This window comes from Stenella coeruleoalba, assembly GCF_951394435.1.
Source record: "Stenella coeruleoalba genome assembly, chromosome: 18".
In the NCBI taxonomy this organism is placed as follows: Eukaryota; Metazoa; Chordata; class Mammalia; order Artiodactyla; family Delphinidae; genus Stenella; species Stenella coeruleoalba.
Window position 1 is genome coordinate 7352867 of NC_137164.1, and position 17216 is coordinate 7370082.

Sequence of the window (17216 nt, forward strand, 5' to 3'; positions counted from 1 at the left end):
TGTGTTACTTTTGTTGTTGTTGTGGTTGAGTTGTACGAGTTCCTTATAAATTCTGGACGTTAACCCTTTATCAGATATATGACTTGCAAATATTTTCTCCCGTTCTGTAGCTTGTTATTATCGTAACTGATTTTTGTGTCTGAAATATTTCATAACAATATTTTAAACGGCAGGCGAGAATTCCTTATCAAAACCATCGAAGACACGGTTGTTGCAGATATAATGCCTTATTCTAATTCTGTCTTTCTTTCTTGGGAGTTTCGTGTTTGACTTGATCGTACAAGTTGAGAGTTTGTATGAGTTTGTATGTAAATGGGAAGATTTAAAATACTACAAGATGTAAATTTTCTTAAAATTAATCCATACATTCAGTGCTATTAGGGGAAATCTCTAGGTGTAGTATAATATATATACACGTACATATACGTGTATTTGTACAAGAAGATCTTGAAAGAGACACACTAAACCACTTAATAGCTACCTTTGGGGAGTGGGGATGCATCAGGGTTTCGACCGTTGCCAAGAGTCCAGGAAGGGCCATGATTTGTACTGGGCATCGCTCTCTGGTAATGGAAGAGAGTTCCTCAGGCGAGTGGGTGAAACTGGCCTGATGCTGGATGGTCTCACTGGGGCCTGTTGCTCTAGCCCGGGTTTACATTCTTTGGGAAACATAATCTGCTACAAGTCTCTCCCATTTGGGGGAAGCGCAGGTTCCCAGACATTTGCCTCTCTTGGTTGGGGCCTCTCGAGTTCAATGATAAAATTGAGATGATGGTTTAAGTGATACATACGAGGAACATGGCAGAAAATGCTGAGGGTTGAGAGCTTACGTTGGGTGGGGAGGAGGGAGGAATGAAGAGGAGTTCTGGGGACGAGAAGGAGACTGAGTGGGAGATACAACAGCGTGAGTGGGGAGGACCGGTGTGCTCGGTGGGCTGGGGCTTTATGTGGGACTTACAAGGGCTCCAACGAAGAGTCCCAACCCTGACAGTGAGCTAAAGAAAATAGCATTTTAACATCTTTCATTTTGCAATGAATGGTTTACAGTCTCCAAGGCCTTTTAACATACATTTCTTATAACAGCCATGCGAAAGCAATGAGGCAAAAAAAAAGTCAGTGCCCATTATGTGAATTTAACTGTAATGATAGAATGTAGGGCTCGTCTGCCAGTATTGTAATGGCCCAGTATTTTTTCAGACAGTATTTGGGGCACTAGCTTACAGGCAACAGAGCACAGTGGTTAAGGTTGTACCCTTGCTAACAGGCTATTCAAATTCTATCACCACTTACTACCCTGGGCACCAGGGCGTGTTTCTTTACTTCTCTGCCTTAGTTTTCTCATCTGTAAAATGGGGATGATGATAAAAAAACACCTAGACCTTAGAATTGTTATGAGAATTAAAAGAAATAGGCAAGTAAAACTCTCAGCTTAGTCCTGGCATCCAGTAAGCATCAATAAGTGTTTGCTCTTATTGTTACAATTACTTGAAGTGGTCCCATCTTATAGCATCTTCTGGACACTTTCTGACCAGGTGGCTTCTGTCTCCTGGTAACTGACAAACACTGCTGAGTCTTAATAAGCAGGTGTTTGATGCCTACGTTGTGACTGAATTTCCAAACCTCATTACTCGAGACACAATTCTCCTATTTGATTTTTTTCCATTTATTTTTTTAACATCTTTATTGGAATATAATTGCTTTGCAATGTTGTGTTGGTTTCTGCTGTATAACAAAGTGAATCAGCTATACATATACATATATCCCCATATCCCCTCCCTCTTGCATCTCCCTCCCACCCTCCCTATCCCACCCCTCTTGGTGGTCACATCCATTTATTTTTGTTACAGTAGTGCATGTGCGTGACGACAGAGCAAATAATACAGGGCAGGTTATAGTGGAAAGTCATGGTCTCCCACCTTTCCTTCCCCGCCATGGATTCACAACTCAGAGACAAGGTTCTTTCTCCCTTTCTCCCTTCCTCCCTTTCTTTCTTTTTTCTTTAAAAAACGTTTCTTTATTCACCTCTGCTTCTGGTTACGCTGATAACTCAAGACAATATATGTGTTATCACCTGTACTGACCTATTTAGAAGACTTTGACATTAACTTTTAACATTTCAATGTGAAGATTTCCTTTGCAATGTCCCAGTCCACCATCCCCTTCCCAGTATTAATATTCATATTTGTGGTAGGCAGACTTTTAAAATTTATAAGCACTCTTTTGTGGTTCTCTGAATGTTCCATTTTTGTAGCAACCTGTTATTGTTGCATGGGTACAGGCAGGCTGGGAGGTCTCATGGGTCAGCCTGCAGGACTTTTCACTTAATGCCTGGCTCTCAGTATGGTATCACCAGCTGCAGCTGTGCCTGGCCCTGAAGTGGAGCCCCTCATTTGCCTGGAGAGCCCCAGTGGTCTGCCTGCATATGAAAGGAAAAGTGAGTGCCTGATGTGAGCTTCCTCGGCCATTGTCTATTTTCAGGCAAAGTGTCTCCACCAATTAGGATTTCAGACTCAGAGCTCTGGGTAAGGTGGGCAAAAAGAGGGATGTCGGGCTGCAGGGACCTCCAAATAAGGGCCCAAAGAGGCTGAATTTTGGGGTGAGCTCTCCTTGAATATTTTGTTCAGTATCTTTGGGTTTTGTTCTGTTCTGTCTGCCAGTAAATGCTGGCTCTCTGGGCAGCGGTGGGGAAGACGGTGTCTAAAAGCTAGTTGTCCATATGAGGCATTCACATAATCTCTCTCTTCCAGCCCACGTCCTGCTTCTGCCCTCTAACCCAGCTGCTGACTCCAAGCCCAGAAACATGCCAGGGTTCTGTTAGATAGATCAGCTGCCAGCATCTCTGCAACAACTACAGAAAATTCTAGACTGTGTTTTCTCTTCAGGCTTTGTCGGTCAACTTGCTTTATTGGTCTTGCATCTTCCAAAAATGTATAGATAATCTCTCTTATGTGGGAGTGGCAGAAACTACTAGTTGACCACCTAATATTCATATTATTGTGCTTCCTTACTAACAGAACCCCTGTATTGTTGAGAGTGGCAGCTTAATAATACATCCCATGTCAATGGAAGTCATGGGAGAGACTGCCAAGAAAATTCTTAGAAGAGACAGACTCAGCTAGCTGGTCTTTCTGTTTATCTTTGCCCCTTCCTTCTCCTTCCTGTGTGGAATAGGGCTGTGATGCCTGGAGCTACAGCAGTCATCTTGGCACAATGTGGGAAAGGACAAGAAACTCTCAGAAACCTTAGCCCTGGCATTTCTGTATATTTCCAAATATTTGCTCCCCTATAGGAGTGTTAGATATTTTTGCCTGTTGCTTTGGGACTGTAGGAGGAGTATGCTTCCCTGCCTCATTGTCAGGTTTGGCCACGTGACTTGCTTTGGCCTATAAAATGTGAGTGGGAGAAACTTGAATGTTTCTACCAGCATGTTTCTACCAGCGTTTCTGTTCTCTTCCCTTTGCTATTAGGAAGGCATGTCCAGGATAGAGGCTGTTATTTCAGCCTGGATTCTGTGATGAGAAGACATCTAGAGGAGACCAGTAACATACAAAGTGAGTTAGAAATAAACCTTTGTTGCTGTAAGCTACAGAGATTTTAGGTTACCACAGTATTGTCTAGTGGAAGCTGACTTATACAATATGTAATAGGATAAATAAATATGTGGAACAGGATGTTAAGTGTCGGTGTTTCAAAGCTGAGGGAAAAGGGTCAAATGTGCTTACACATTCTAAAGAGAGATGCTGGCTCAACCTGCCACATTTACTTGATTTAGGGAAACTAGTTCTGAAATTCTCCATTACCGCTACAGTTTGGATCCTCTGGGGAACAGACATTGAGTCATGAGTACAAGAGGTTTATCGTGGGGCGATGGCTATAAAAGATGATGGAGGTTGCAGGAGTGGACGGGGAACCTCAGACTGTGACGGAGATCTGACAGAGCACTGGCCAGCCCAGTGGGGAGCCCTGGACCGAAGATGGCGCATTAGAGGAGCAGCACATGGGGCAGAAATGGCCAGGCCCTGTCCCCCTGATACGGCTCGCAAGTGACCCCTCTGCTGGGGAGTTTGTGTGTCTGTCCCTTCGAGTGGGTGGTCCCTCTCCAGATGACCTCCTACAACTCCAGTCGGTCCTGTTTCTGGCAGCAGGATAGCTCCTGCCTCTGTCTGCTTGGGTTTCTCGACTTCAGGCCGTCCTCTGGGCAGGGACCCTTTCAGGCTCACAGCAGCTGCCTTCCACTGCGCCTATTTGGGAAAACGCTGTGCATCTCTTTCTTATTTGTTAAGTTGTGGTTAAAACACACACACACACACACACACACACACACACACACACACACACACACACCAAAAAGAACCCCCAAAACCCACATACCATAAACTTCACCATCTTAACCTTTTTCTTAAAAAAAAAATAATAAATTTATCTATTTATTTATTTTTGGCTGTGTTGGGTCTTCGTTGCTGCGCGCGGGCTTTCTCTAGTTGTGGTGAGCGGGGGCTACTCTTTGTTGTGGTGCGCGGGCTTCTTATTGCGGTGGCTTCTCTTGTTGTGGAGCACAGGCTCTAGGTGCGCGGGCTTCAGTAGTTGTGGCTCGCAGGCTCAGTAGTTGTGGCTCGCGGGCTCTAGAGCACAGGCTCAGTAGTTGTGGCGCACGGGCTTAGTTGCTCCACGGCATGTGGGACCTTCCCAGCCCAGGGCTCCATCCCAGGTCCCCTGCACTGGCAGGCAGATTCTTAACCACTCTTCCACCAGGGAAGCCCTTAACCATTTTTAAACGTACAGATTAGTAGAATTGTATGACACACACGCCCGACATGTATATACATAGAAGAAATCCTGGAAGGCTCCGTGCTGAGGTGATAGTAGAGGTAATCAAGGGGTGATGATAGGTGTTTGTCCGTTTGTTTATTTATTGATTACATCTATTTTCCAATTTTACTATAATAAACATGTACAATTTCATTATCAGAAAGATAAACTGCAAACATTAGTTTTGGTTTTTTTTGCGGTACGCGGGCCTCTCACTGCTGTGGCCTCTCCCGTCGCAGAGCACAGGCTCCGGGCACACAGGCTCAGCGGCCATGGCTCTCAGGCCCAGCCGCTCCGCGGCATGGGGGATCTTCCCGGACCGGGGCACGAACCTGCGTCCCCTGCATCGGCAGGCAGACTCCCAACCACTGCGCCACCAGGGAAGCCCCAAACATTAGTTTTGATTGAAAAAACTGAGCCCAAGTCTTGCTTCCCAAAGCCACACCCTTCGGGCTGTCCCTGGCTGCTTTCCCTGGAACCATCCCACTGTGCAGGGGGTGTAGTCCACAGCCCAGATGCTGACCTCGGCCTGTGGGGCCTCCCTGGGCAGCCCCTGACTCTCTGCTCTTGGGTTTTGGGGCAAACGTCACTTCCAGGAGGAAAGGACGGCCGCCTTGCCTTGGACATGGGTGATGACTCACAGAGCGTGGCTGCTTTCACCCTGGAGGGCTCGATGAAAAACCTGGTACGGGACTTCCCTGGTGGTCCAGTGGTTAAGACTCTGCGCTTCCACTGCAGTGGGTGCGGGTTCGATCCCTGGTCAGGGAACTAAGATCCTGCATGCCTCGCAGCCAGAAATTAAAAAAAAAAAAAAAAAGACCCTGGTAGGAGGAATGTAAATGAGATCAGGACTTATCTGACATTGGAGAGGATGCTGAGAGGACAGACGGTCAAAGTCTAGCTCAGGGAAGAGTCTCCTTTGGAGCAGAATGAGGACTGGCTCTTGGCAATGCAGTTGAGGCCAGACACAGGAGCAGAAGGAAACACACGGCACAGGGAGGTGGCAGGAGAGAGGGAGGTTACAGAGAGGGCAGCAGGAGAAGGGCTGGAATGACAGTCATTCCAGAATATAGAACAGAGGAGCCGCGTCAGGACGCCCCCATGCCAGGTTCAACTTTCACACCCCAGATTAAAGGCCACGAGGATCTTTATACTTCCTGTTAGATGTCACCGGGTGGTGACCCAAAGTCCTGAACCGGATGACAGCACCCCTCCAGTGCTGTCTAAGCACACTCTTTCCCTGTAATCATTCCCACAGAGCACTTTATCACCTTTCTTGATTAGTCTTAATATAATACACGTATGAGAATATCTCCCCTTTTGAAATATTTGCGTTTCTTTCATTGCTTCGGAGGCTGTGCATTATGTTGTGTGGTGATTTCCTCTGCCAGTAAACGTGTAGTCCTACCGTGAGCATGTTTTATTTGTGTAATAAACCAACATAGAAAATAAAGAATGCGCTGACTATGAATTAGACTTACTGATAGGGACCAGGATGACAGAGGTGAATGAGATGCGGTCCCTGTACTTGAGCAACTTGCAGTTTGGTTGGGAGACTGGGCATGCACGTTAAAAGGATTAAAGTAATAAAAGTGTTTATTAAGTGCTGGGTGAGGGCCACAGGACACAAATGCCGAAAGAGTTGCATGCCGGGAGAGAGCGCGACTAACACAGGTGATAAGAATAGATAAATCTATCGCATGCATTTAGAATCCACCCTTGTGTGGTGGGGTATGACTTTGGGGGTGGGGCACTGGCAGCGGCTTCTCAGGCTGGTTCCCAGGGAGGCAGAGGAAGATGAGGTCGTGGGCAGTGAAGGGGGAAATGGCCACCTTAGGCTGCTTCCTCTCCTTTACAAGCCCTTACGACGGGTCTGTTCAGTCAGCGTCCTTTTAGGAGCCACTCCAGGAGAAAGAAGGCAGGAAGGAAGCTTCCAGCAAAAAGATCCAAAGGGAAATGTGCTTTATATGCAGAGCATTGTTTTGCTGTCTTTCCAGATGGAGTGTCTCCTAAAAAAGCCCATTTCTCTGACAACGGCTCTAAAAGGAGGAACCGTCCTTCGCAACAGACGCATGCATCTCTCATTCCTCATCCACTGAGTGTCAGACCCTGTTCTAGGTGCCACCTGGCTTCTGTCTCTCAACAAGCGTGCCTAACTCTTCCCTGAAGTCTCAACCATGATTTCATTTTAAAAAAGGAGGCAATTGCCTCAACCTGGGTCCGCTGGCCTCTCAGAGATTCTAAATTCCCTTTTGCACGTCAGGCTGGGGTTAACGGCTCTTTCTTGCCGCCACTGAGAAATCCGAGGGCTCTCCTGCCAGTGCTGAGCAGACACTTTGAAGGGCTCACTTCCTGTCTCCTGCGTGTGTGAGTGGCCACTGGAGGCCACGGGAGGGAGGAGGGAAACCTCAGAAGAGTCGGCCCCAAAGCAGCAGCCGCGTGGACCGTCCTGTCTGGCTGCTTCCCCAGTAAAACCCAGGCAGGGAGAGAAAAGCCAGCGTTTTGAGACGGAATGAGCAAAGGAGGGGAAACATTGAAAAGTGCATGAGCAGGGCCCCCGGGGAGGGAGGGGGGGGGACAAGCAGGGGGGGAGAAGTGGCTCCAGAAGCTGGGAAAGAGCCCGTCTTACTGGAAGAGAAGGATGTACTGAAGGAGAGCGAGCAGGAAACAGAAATCAGCCTGTCGGGTGGGCACTGGCAAGGACCACCTTTCTCATTCTACAGACGAGGAAACTGAGGCCCGGAGAGGGGAAGTGGTTTGCACAAGGGCAGGGCCTGGAAGGAATCATCTGCTCTCTCGCTCTCTCTTCCCTTGCTCACCTCCCCTTCTGTGGTGAGGCGGTACTGGCAGACAGGCTGCCTGGAAGCCCTACACGGACAGGCGTGGGGCAGCCGGAAAGCACAGGAGGCTCCTGGGTGAGGTTTGAGTCTTGATTCCAGGTCAGGAAAGGGAGATCTTTGAGATCTCTGCCCCCCTGCTGGCAACGCCCCTCAGAACTGTAGCTGGGGTCCCGGAGGATGTAAAGCTGGCTGTGAGCTGGGGTTGTGTGCAGAGCTGGGGACCCCCGCAGCTGTGAACGCAGGTGCTGAAAGTCTCCGTCAGCACTCTTTGAAGATACGCGCATCTTTTCTATTTCAGTAAGATCTTATGGAAAAACCCGTACAAAACGTTTGACCAATCTAATATTTAGCATCCTCACAGAGAGACCTCGGAGATAAGAGATGCAGGCCCCTGCCTTCTGCTCTGTTTCCACCTCCTCCGGGGACACTCTTCCTGTCTGCGGAGTTCATCTTGGCTTCCCATTGTTCCTGCTCACTGGTATTTTTAACTCTACCTTTCTAGTATTTTTATAGTACCTTTCTAGTACCTGAGCCGGCTCAGCCTGGATCTCAGTTATGTGGACCTCTGTCTGCTTCCTTCTCTGGATTGGACATTCTCCAAGGCCAGGCGGTCCCCGTCTCGTTCATACCTGTGCATCGCCCACCTCTGTCAGTGCACAAATATGGGATGCTTTGGAGTTTGAAACCAGCTGTCCAAGCTGGAACATTTGCCATGAGCTCTCCAAGAGTTCTGAAGGGTGGAAAGAAGAGGGATTTGGGTGCCGGAAATGGAAGGTTATTCTAAGAACGGGTGTGGCAGGAAAGACAAATATAGCTGGTGGAGTGGAGAGTGAGTGGGAGGAAAGAAAGTGGAAGTGGAAGAGAAGGGGCGGAGAGTGAGTGAGCAGAGAAGTAGGAAGGAAGCGGAGACACAGCCCACAGGGCAGTGCAGGCTCCAGGTTCAGCCCTGCCCGCCAGAGCTTGCTTGCTGTAGACGCCCAAAACCTCAGCCTCAGACCTTCCTGCCCTTTCTTTGTCTCTCATTCTAATGCTGGGTCATTGAAAAAGATCTTTGGCTTAATTTCCACCAATACTCTGATTTTGGACATTTGGCAATAAGAGGTCATGGCCATGGCACGCCATGCCATCCTACTAAGAGGAAAATAAATACCTCAATATAAACAATTTTTATTTCTTGAAAGTTTTTTGTAGTATTACAAACTCCCATGATCGTTCTGGCTCTAACGTCGTTCTTGCCTCTTAGGGGTAAGGTTTGTAATTTGATGCAAAATAACCACATGCATATGTCTGTACGTGTCTCGCTGCCTAGCCAGGCGTGTGGGTGATGAGTTTTCTTTTTTGTTTTTTCATCATTACATCTTCTCCTGCCCTGTGTTTCTGCTTCACATCCTTTAAATTTGCTGCTGTTTGACAACCACAGCCTGGATCTGGTTTCCCAGTTTTTGGTAGAAATGAACTGCTCTTGGCTCTGTGATAGGGCCCTGGGCTGGCTTACTGGGAGACCATTGCTGTAACCTCTGGGCCAGAGGTGCCTGGGGCGTGAACTGCCACCACTTGCTCTTCCCTCGGCTTGAGCGCCATCAAGAAACCTAAAGATTTCCTTTGACGTTTTATAAAGTCACTGATCCTCATTTGTCAAAATGTGTCCCAAGGAAGTTTCTTTGAAAGTGAAACCAGTCCATAAGCTCATCTTCTCAGGAACCCACAGAAAGTGTGTGGCCACCCTCAGTGGCCCAGGTAGCTGCTCTCTCCTTCCCCATCGGATGTGCAGGTGAGTTGAGTTCTCCTAAAGATGACCCAGCTGCCTAGACACACAGTTCTTCGCGACCCCCTGGATGCTGGCAGGAAGCCTCAGGGCCACGCCACCCCCTTTTCCAGCCCCCCCCGCCCCCCCCCCCCCGGTTGTCTGGCCGGCCATTCCTGTTCTCCAGCACCCTGTCTCAGAGGAGAGCTTCCCTCTTGTGCTGGGCTCCTCCTCCCTGGGGACAGTCGGTGGCTTCTGCATGTCCAGAAGGGTGCAGCTCGTGACCGAGACCCAGTCTGGGTCCCGTCTCCTGGTAACAGGGAGGACATCACTTTCCTGGGCAAAGGCTTCCCGCTGGACCCTGAGTTCTCAAGATGTTGCAACTCTCCCTCCCAATCATTGTCGTGAAGACTGGACGGGGGCTCAGTGGCAAGCTCTCTCCCCGGTCCCCTGCCTGGGGCTGCTCCAGTGACCCTGGGGGGTAGTCTCTTCTCTCACAACCCATTGCCACGCTGCAGTGTGGCCTGGACATTAATTCTGAGGATGCTGTTGACTCTTCCAGGAACTGAAGTTGACTTTTTCCATGAAGGTGATTTCTGCAAGGAGGGGAACGGAGAGGACCAAGTTCCCTGAAATAAATCTTTGTGCTCAATTATTGGAAGGGAACACGTTAAAGAAGAAATGTGGGCATGGAGGTCTTATTGAATTGTTGTGTGCTGCAATATGTGAGCCAGTGTACGGAGGTGAATGGGCCACGTTGCCAAAAGTTCGTTTCCCTTCCATTCACCTTGTGGCTATGGAAATCCCCTTGTTCTTATGTCTGCTGGAAGGAGAGCACGATATTCTCATCATTTGCAAAGAGGAGGGTGTTGTGGAGCATTTCTGTGGGCAGAAGGGTGAAGTAGTCAGAAAGCTCCGGGGATAATTTTCATAGGCTTTTCAAACTAGTAAACATTGGTCTTATCTTTTTATGGGAAACAGGACATAGTCACTAAACAACTGGGACGTCAATAGAGGGACAATGAAAGGAAAGGGAGAAAGAGTCACCAAAGTGTCCACTCTTCTCCAAATCCCTCTGTCTGTCGGCTGCAGAGTCTGAAATGAGCGTTTCCTCTGTACACAGCCTCCTGCCCATCCTCCCTCTCGCTCCCTCCACCTGACTGATAAGGCTGTTGTGAGGATCCATCCCATAATATGTGAGGTGCTTAGAACAGTGCCTGGCACATGATAAGTGCTCAGAAAATGTTAACTTCTTATTACTAATAATCTGACATATATTTCTTGAGCGGGGTAGTGGGTCCATGTCGTTCGTTTTACTAAGCTTTAAACTGTGCATATATCTTATAAATCCTTTTTATGTGTATCATATACTTCACATGCATTAAAATACACGCCTTAAAAATAAATGAAGATGGGGGACCCTGACGCCCAAGGAGACGGGAGGAACCCCCAAATGAACTGGTAGGACGTGGGGGGCTGAGGGGGGAAGAGAAGTGGAGGCCATACAGGATCGGGGCCCCTGAGGCCGGGGAGATCAGGAAAGGCAGGTGGGAGGGACCCTCTGGGAGGAGCGGAGGGCGATTGCCTAGCCCACTCGGGCCGGGGAGTCTGCTGAGCTCCCAGGCCAGTATCCCCCCCTCCAAAGCCCCCTCCAGGCCGGCCGTGTGGGTCCTGGGGGCATAGGAGGGAGGCCAGGGAGATCAGAAGAGGCAGGAGGGAGGGGAGCTCCTGGAGGAGAGGGAGAGGAGCGCATGGGTTAGCCCCGCCCACTTGAGCCCAGGAAGTCTGCTGGGCTCCCAGGTGAGGTCCCCTGCCCTCTGAGACCAGGGGTGGGGGGCACGCCTGGGACCCTTCTGTTCCTTGAGCCTAAACCCCACCCCCCATGGCCCCCAGGGCCTTTTCCAGCCCTGTGGGTCCTGAGCATTGGCCCTGCCCACCGCCCAAACCTCGCGCTGCTTAGTCCCCGCCCTCCACAGCCAAGGCCTTTCCCCCTTTGTTTTCTTTCTTTTCCCTCCTCTGTTTTACTGTTGTAGTATTGATGTACCTTCCAGTTGTTGATTCATCTATATTTTTATTTTTATATTCTTTCTAACATATCTGTTAGTTTCCTAGTCTGGTTTTATTTTTTACTTTATTATTGTTCTCTTTTTTCTTCTGCCACCCCATGCGGCTTGCGGGATCTTGGTTCCCGAGTCGGGGATGGGGGTGAAGCTCCTGCAGTGGAGCTCTGAGTCCAAACCACTGGACTAGCAGAAAACCTCAGATCCCAGGGAATAGTCATCGGAGTGAGGGCTCACGGAGGTCCTCATCTCAGCACCAAGACCCAGCTCTTCCCAGAAGAAGAAGAGAAAAAGAAAGGGTCTGAGAAAATATTTGAAGAGGTTATAGTCGAAAACTTCCCTAACATGGGAAAGGAAATAGTCATCCAAGTCCAGGAAGCACAGAGAGTCCCATACAGGATAAACCCTAGCAAAATCACACCAAGACACATATTAATCAAACTAACAAAAATTAACTCCTAAGAAAAAATATTAAAAGCAGCAAGGGAAAAACAAAAAATAACATGCAAAGGAATCCCCTTAAGGTTATCAGCTGATTATTCAGCAGAAATTCTGCAGGCCAGAAGGGAGTGGCAGGCTATACTTAAAGTGATGAAAGAGAAAAACCTACAACCAAGATTACTCTACCCAGTAAGGATCTCATTCAGATTCGAAGGAGAAGTCAAAAACTTTTCAGACAAGCAAAAGTTAAGAGAATTCAGCACCACCAAACCAGCTTTACAACAAATGCTAAAGAAACTTCTCCAGGAGGGAAACACATGAGAAGAAAAAGACCCACAAAAACATCCAAAACAATTAAGAAAATGGTAATAGGAACATACATATCAATAATAACCTTGAATGTAAATGGATTAAATGCCCCAACCAAAAGACACAGACTGGCTGAATGGATGCAAAAACAAGACCCATATATATGCTGTCTACAAGAGACCCACTTCAGATCTAGGGACACATACAGACTGAAAGTGAAGGGATGGAAAAAGATATTCCATGCAAATGGAAATCATAAGAAAGCTGGAGTAGCAATACTCATATCAGATGAAAGAGATTTTAAAATAAACACTGTTACAAGGGATAAGGAGGGACACTACATAATGATCAAAGGATCAATCCAAGAGGAAGATATAACAATTATAAATGTTTATGCACCCAACATAGGAGCACCTCAATGCATAAGGCAAATGCTAACAACCATAAAGGAGAAATTGACAGTAACATAATAATAATAGGGAACTTTAACACCCCACTTTCACCAACGGACAGATCATCCAAACAGAAAATAAATAAGGAAACACAAGCTTTAAATGACACAATAGACCAAATAGATCTAATTGATATTTATAGAACATTCCACCCAAAAGTGGCAGAATACACTTTCTTCTCAAGTGCACACGGAACATTCTCCAGGATAGATCACATCTTGGGTCAAAAATCAAGCCTCGGAAACTTTAAGAAAATTGAAATCGTATCAAGCATCTTTTCTGACCACAACGCTATGAGATTGGAAATTGCTTACAGGAAAAAAACTGTAAAAACACAAATACATGGAGGCTAAACAGTGTGCTACTAAATAACAAAGAGATCACTGAAGAAATCAAAGAAGAAATAAAAAAATACATGGAAACAAATGACAATGAAAACATGATGACCCAACACCTATGGGACACAGCAAAAGCCTTTCTAAGAGAGAAGTTTATAGAAATTCAGTGTCACCTCAAGAAACAAGAAACATCTCAAACAATCTAACCCTACACTTAAAACACCTAGAGAAAGAAGAACAAAGAAAACCCAAAGTCAGTAGAAGGAAAGAAATAAAGATCAGAGCAGAAATAAATGAAATAGAAATGAAGAAAACAATAGCAAAAATCAATAAAACTAAAAGCTGGTTCTTTGAGAAGATAAACAAAATTGATAAACCTTTAGCCAGACTCATCAAGAAAACAAGGGAGAGGACACAAATCAATAAAATTAGAAATGAAAAAGGAGAGATCACAACTGAAACTGCAGAAATACAAAGGATTATAAGACTACTACAAACAACTATATGCCAATAAAATGGACAACAATCAAGAAATGGACAAATTCTCAGAAAGGTACAATTTTCCAGGACTGAACCAGGAAGAATTAGAAAATATAAACAGACCTATCACAACTAATGAAATTGAAACTGTAATTAAAAATCTTCCAAGAAACAAAAGTCCAGGACCAGATGGCTTCACAGGCGAATTCTATCAAACATTTAGAGAAGAGCTAACACCGATCCTTCTCAAACTCTTCCAAAAAATTGCAGAGGGAGAAACACTCCCAAATTCATTCTACAAAGCCACCATCAGCCTGATACCAAAACCAGAAGAAGATATCACAAAAAAAGAAAATTATAGACCAGTATCACTGATGAACATTGACGCAAAAATCCTCAACAGAATACTAGCAAACAGAATCCAACAACACATTAAAAAGATCATACACCATGATCAAGTGGGATTTATCCCAGGGATGCAAGGATTCTTCAATATATGCAAATCAATCAATGTGATACACCATATTAACAAATTAAAGAATAAAAACCATATGATTGTCTCAATAGATGCAGAAAAAGCTTTTGGCAACATTCAACACCCATTTATGATAAAAACTCTCCAGAAAATGGGCATAGAGGGAACCTACCTCAACATAATAAAGGCCATATATGACAAACCCACAGCAAGCATCATACTCAATGGTGAAAAACTGAAATCATTTCCACTAAGATCAGGAACGAGACAGGGATGTTCACACTCACCACTCTTATTCTACATAGTTTTGGAAGTCCTAGCCATGGCAGTCAGAGAAGAAAAAGAAATAAAAGGAATACAAATTGGAAAAGAAGGAGTAGAACTGTCACTATTTGCCGATGACATGGTACTATACATAGAATGTCCTAAAGATGCCACCAGAAAACTGCTAGAACTAATCAATTAATTTGGTAAGGTTTCAGGATACAAAATTAATGCACAGAAATCTCTGTCATTCCTATAACCAACACTGAAAAATCAAAAAGAGAAATTAAGGAAACACTCCCATTTACCATTACAACAAAAAGAATAAAATATCTAGGAATAAGCCTTTCTAAGGAGACAAAAGACCTGTATGCAGAAAACTATAAAACACTGATGAAAGAAATCAAAGATGACATAAACAGATGGAGAAATATACCATGTTCTTGGATTGGAAGAATCAATATTGTGAAAATGACTGTACTACCCAAAGCAATCTACAGATTCAATGCAATCCCTATCAAACTACCAGTGGCATTCTTCACAGAATTAGAACAAAAAATTTTACAATTTGTATGGAAACACAAAAGACCCCGAATAGCCAAAGCAATTTTGAGAAAGGAAAATGGAGTTGGAGCAATCAGGCTCCTCAACTTCAAACTATACTACAAAGCTACAGTAATCAAGACAGTATGGTACTGGCACAAAAACAAATATAGATCAATGGTACCGCATAGAATGCCCAGTGATAAACCCGTGCACATATGGGCACCTAATTTATGACAAAGGAGGCAAGAACATACAATGGAGAAAAAACAGCCTGTTCAATGAGTGGTGCTGGGAAAACTGGACAACTACGCATAAAGAATGAAATTAGAACACTCCTTAACACCATACACAAAAATAAACTCCAAATGGATTAAAGACTTAAATGTAAGACCAAGCACTATAAAACTCTTAGAGGAAAACACAGGAAAAACACTCTTTGACATAAACCACTGCAAGATCTTTTTTGACCCACCTCCTAGAGTAACAGAAATAAAACCAAAAATAAACAAATGGGTCTTAATTAAACTTCAAAGCTTTTGCACAGCAAAGGAAACCATAAACAAGACAAAAAGACAAGCCTCAGAATGGGAGAAAATATTTGCAAATGAAGCAACAGACAAAGGATTAATCTCCAAAATTTATAAGCAGCTCATGGGGCTCAATATCAAACAAACAAACAACCCAGTTAAAAAATGGGCAGATGACCTAAACAGACATTTCACCAAGGAAGACATACAGATGGCCAAGAGGCACATGAAAAGATGCTCAACGTCACTAATTATCAGAGAAATGCAAATCAAAACTACAGTGAGGTATCACCTCACGCTGGTCAGAATGGCCATTATCAAAAAATCTAGAAACACTAAGCGCTGGAAAGGGTGTGGTGAAAAGGGAACCCACCTGCACTGTTGGTGGGAATGTAAATTGATGCAACCACTATGGAGAACAGTATGGAGGTTCCTTAAAAAACTAAAAATAGAACTACCATATGACCCAGCAATCCCACTACGGGGCATATACCCTGAGAAAACCATAATTCAAAAAGAGACACATACCGCAATGTTCATTGCAGCATTATTTACCATAGCCAGGACATGGAACCAACCTAAATGCCCATTGACAGATGAATGGATAAAGAAGATGTGGCACATATATACAGTGGAATATTACTCAGCCATAAAAAGAAACGAAACTGAGTTATTTGTAGTGAGGTGGATGGACCTAGAGCCTGTCATACAGAGTGAAGTAAGTCAGAAAGAGAAAAAGAAATACCGTGTGCTAACGCATATATATGGAATCTAAAAAAAGAAATTGGTACTGATGAACCTAGTTGCAGGGCAGGAATAAAGATGTAGACATAGAGAATGGACTTGAGGACATGGGGTGGGAGGGGGAAGCTGGGGCGAAGTGAGAATAGCATGGACTTATATACACTACCGAATGTAAAATAGATAGGTAGTGGGAAGCAGCCGCATAGCACAGGGAGATCAGCTCGGTGCTTTGTCACCACCTAGAGGGGTGGGATAGGGAGGGTGGGAGGGAGACGCAAGAGCGAGGAGATATGGGGACATATGTATGCACGTGGTTGATTCACTTTGTTGTACAGCGGGAACTAACAAATACAGTACTGTGAAGCAATTATACTCCAATAAAGATCTATTTTAAAAAATGAGCATTCATGAAGTTTGCTTTAGCAGTCGTAGGTCCCAGGGTTCCAGGACAGCAGTGAAGGAGAATATTCCACCTTATTACTAGACCCACGTGCCAAACAATGGGACTAGCCAGGTGTTCTCATTCATGGATCAAAAACTACGGTAATGGTAAGAATAGTCCTGATTCCTGGGAATTAATAGCTGAGCCTGTCTTCATTTTTTCCCTTCTTTTTGGAAGACTGGCAGGTGCTAGATTCCTTGGAGTCCCTAGTGTTGAGTCACTGGTGTCCCTGTCCCCTCCAGGCCGGCCACCGTGGTCCAGAGAGGGGACAGCCAGCACTGGGCAGTCCGAGGTGAGGACTGGCCCATTTCCTTTCTGAGGGAAGCACACTGCCGAGACTTTTCACCTAGAGAATTTCAATGCATCCTTGTTCCTATTTCCTTTCTTGGCTCTCAGTTCCCTGCATAGAAAGAGGGAGAGATTGGCAAGGATGTTTTGTTCTGGGGATCAGGGGATGGTGTCCAGATCTTGCTGGACAAAAAAGACACAGCTTTTTAATCTCTGGTGTAGTCTGTGGTGGTTCCTGCGCTCTCAGCAGCTCCTGTAGCAGAAGCGAGGGTCCTGCCCCTCGCACGCTTGCAGAGGACCATCTCCTGAATCACTCTCAGAATTTGCTGCTGCTGCCGGGCTACCAGCTGCGTTGTAGTCATCTGTGTGCTCATTTGTCTCCTCCACTGGATTACAAAGGTCTTAAAAGGAGAAACTCTCTTGTTCATCTTTGAATCCCCACAGTAGGTTGCGTGAA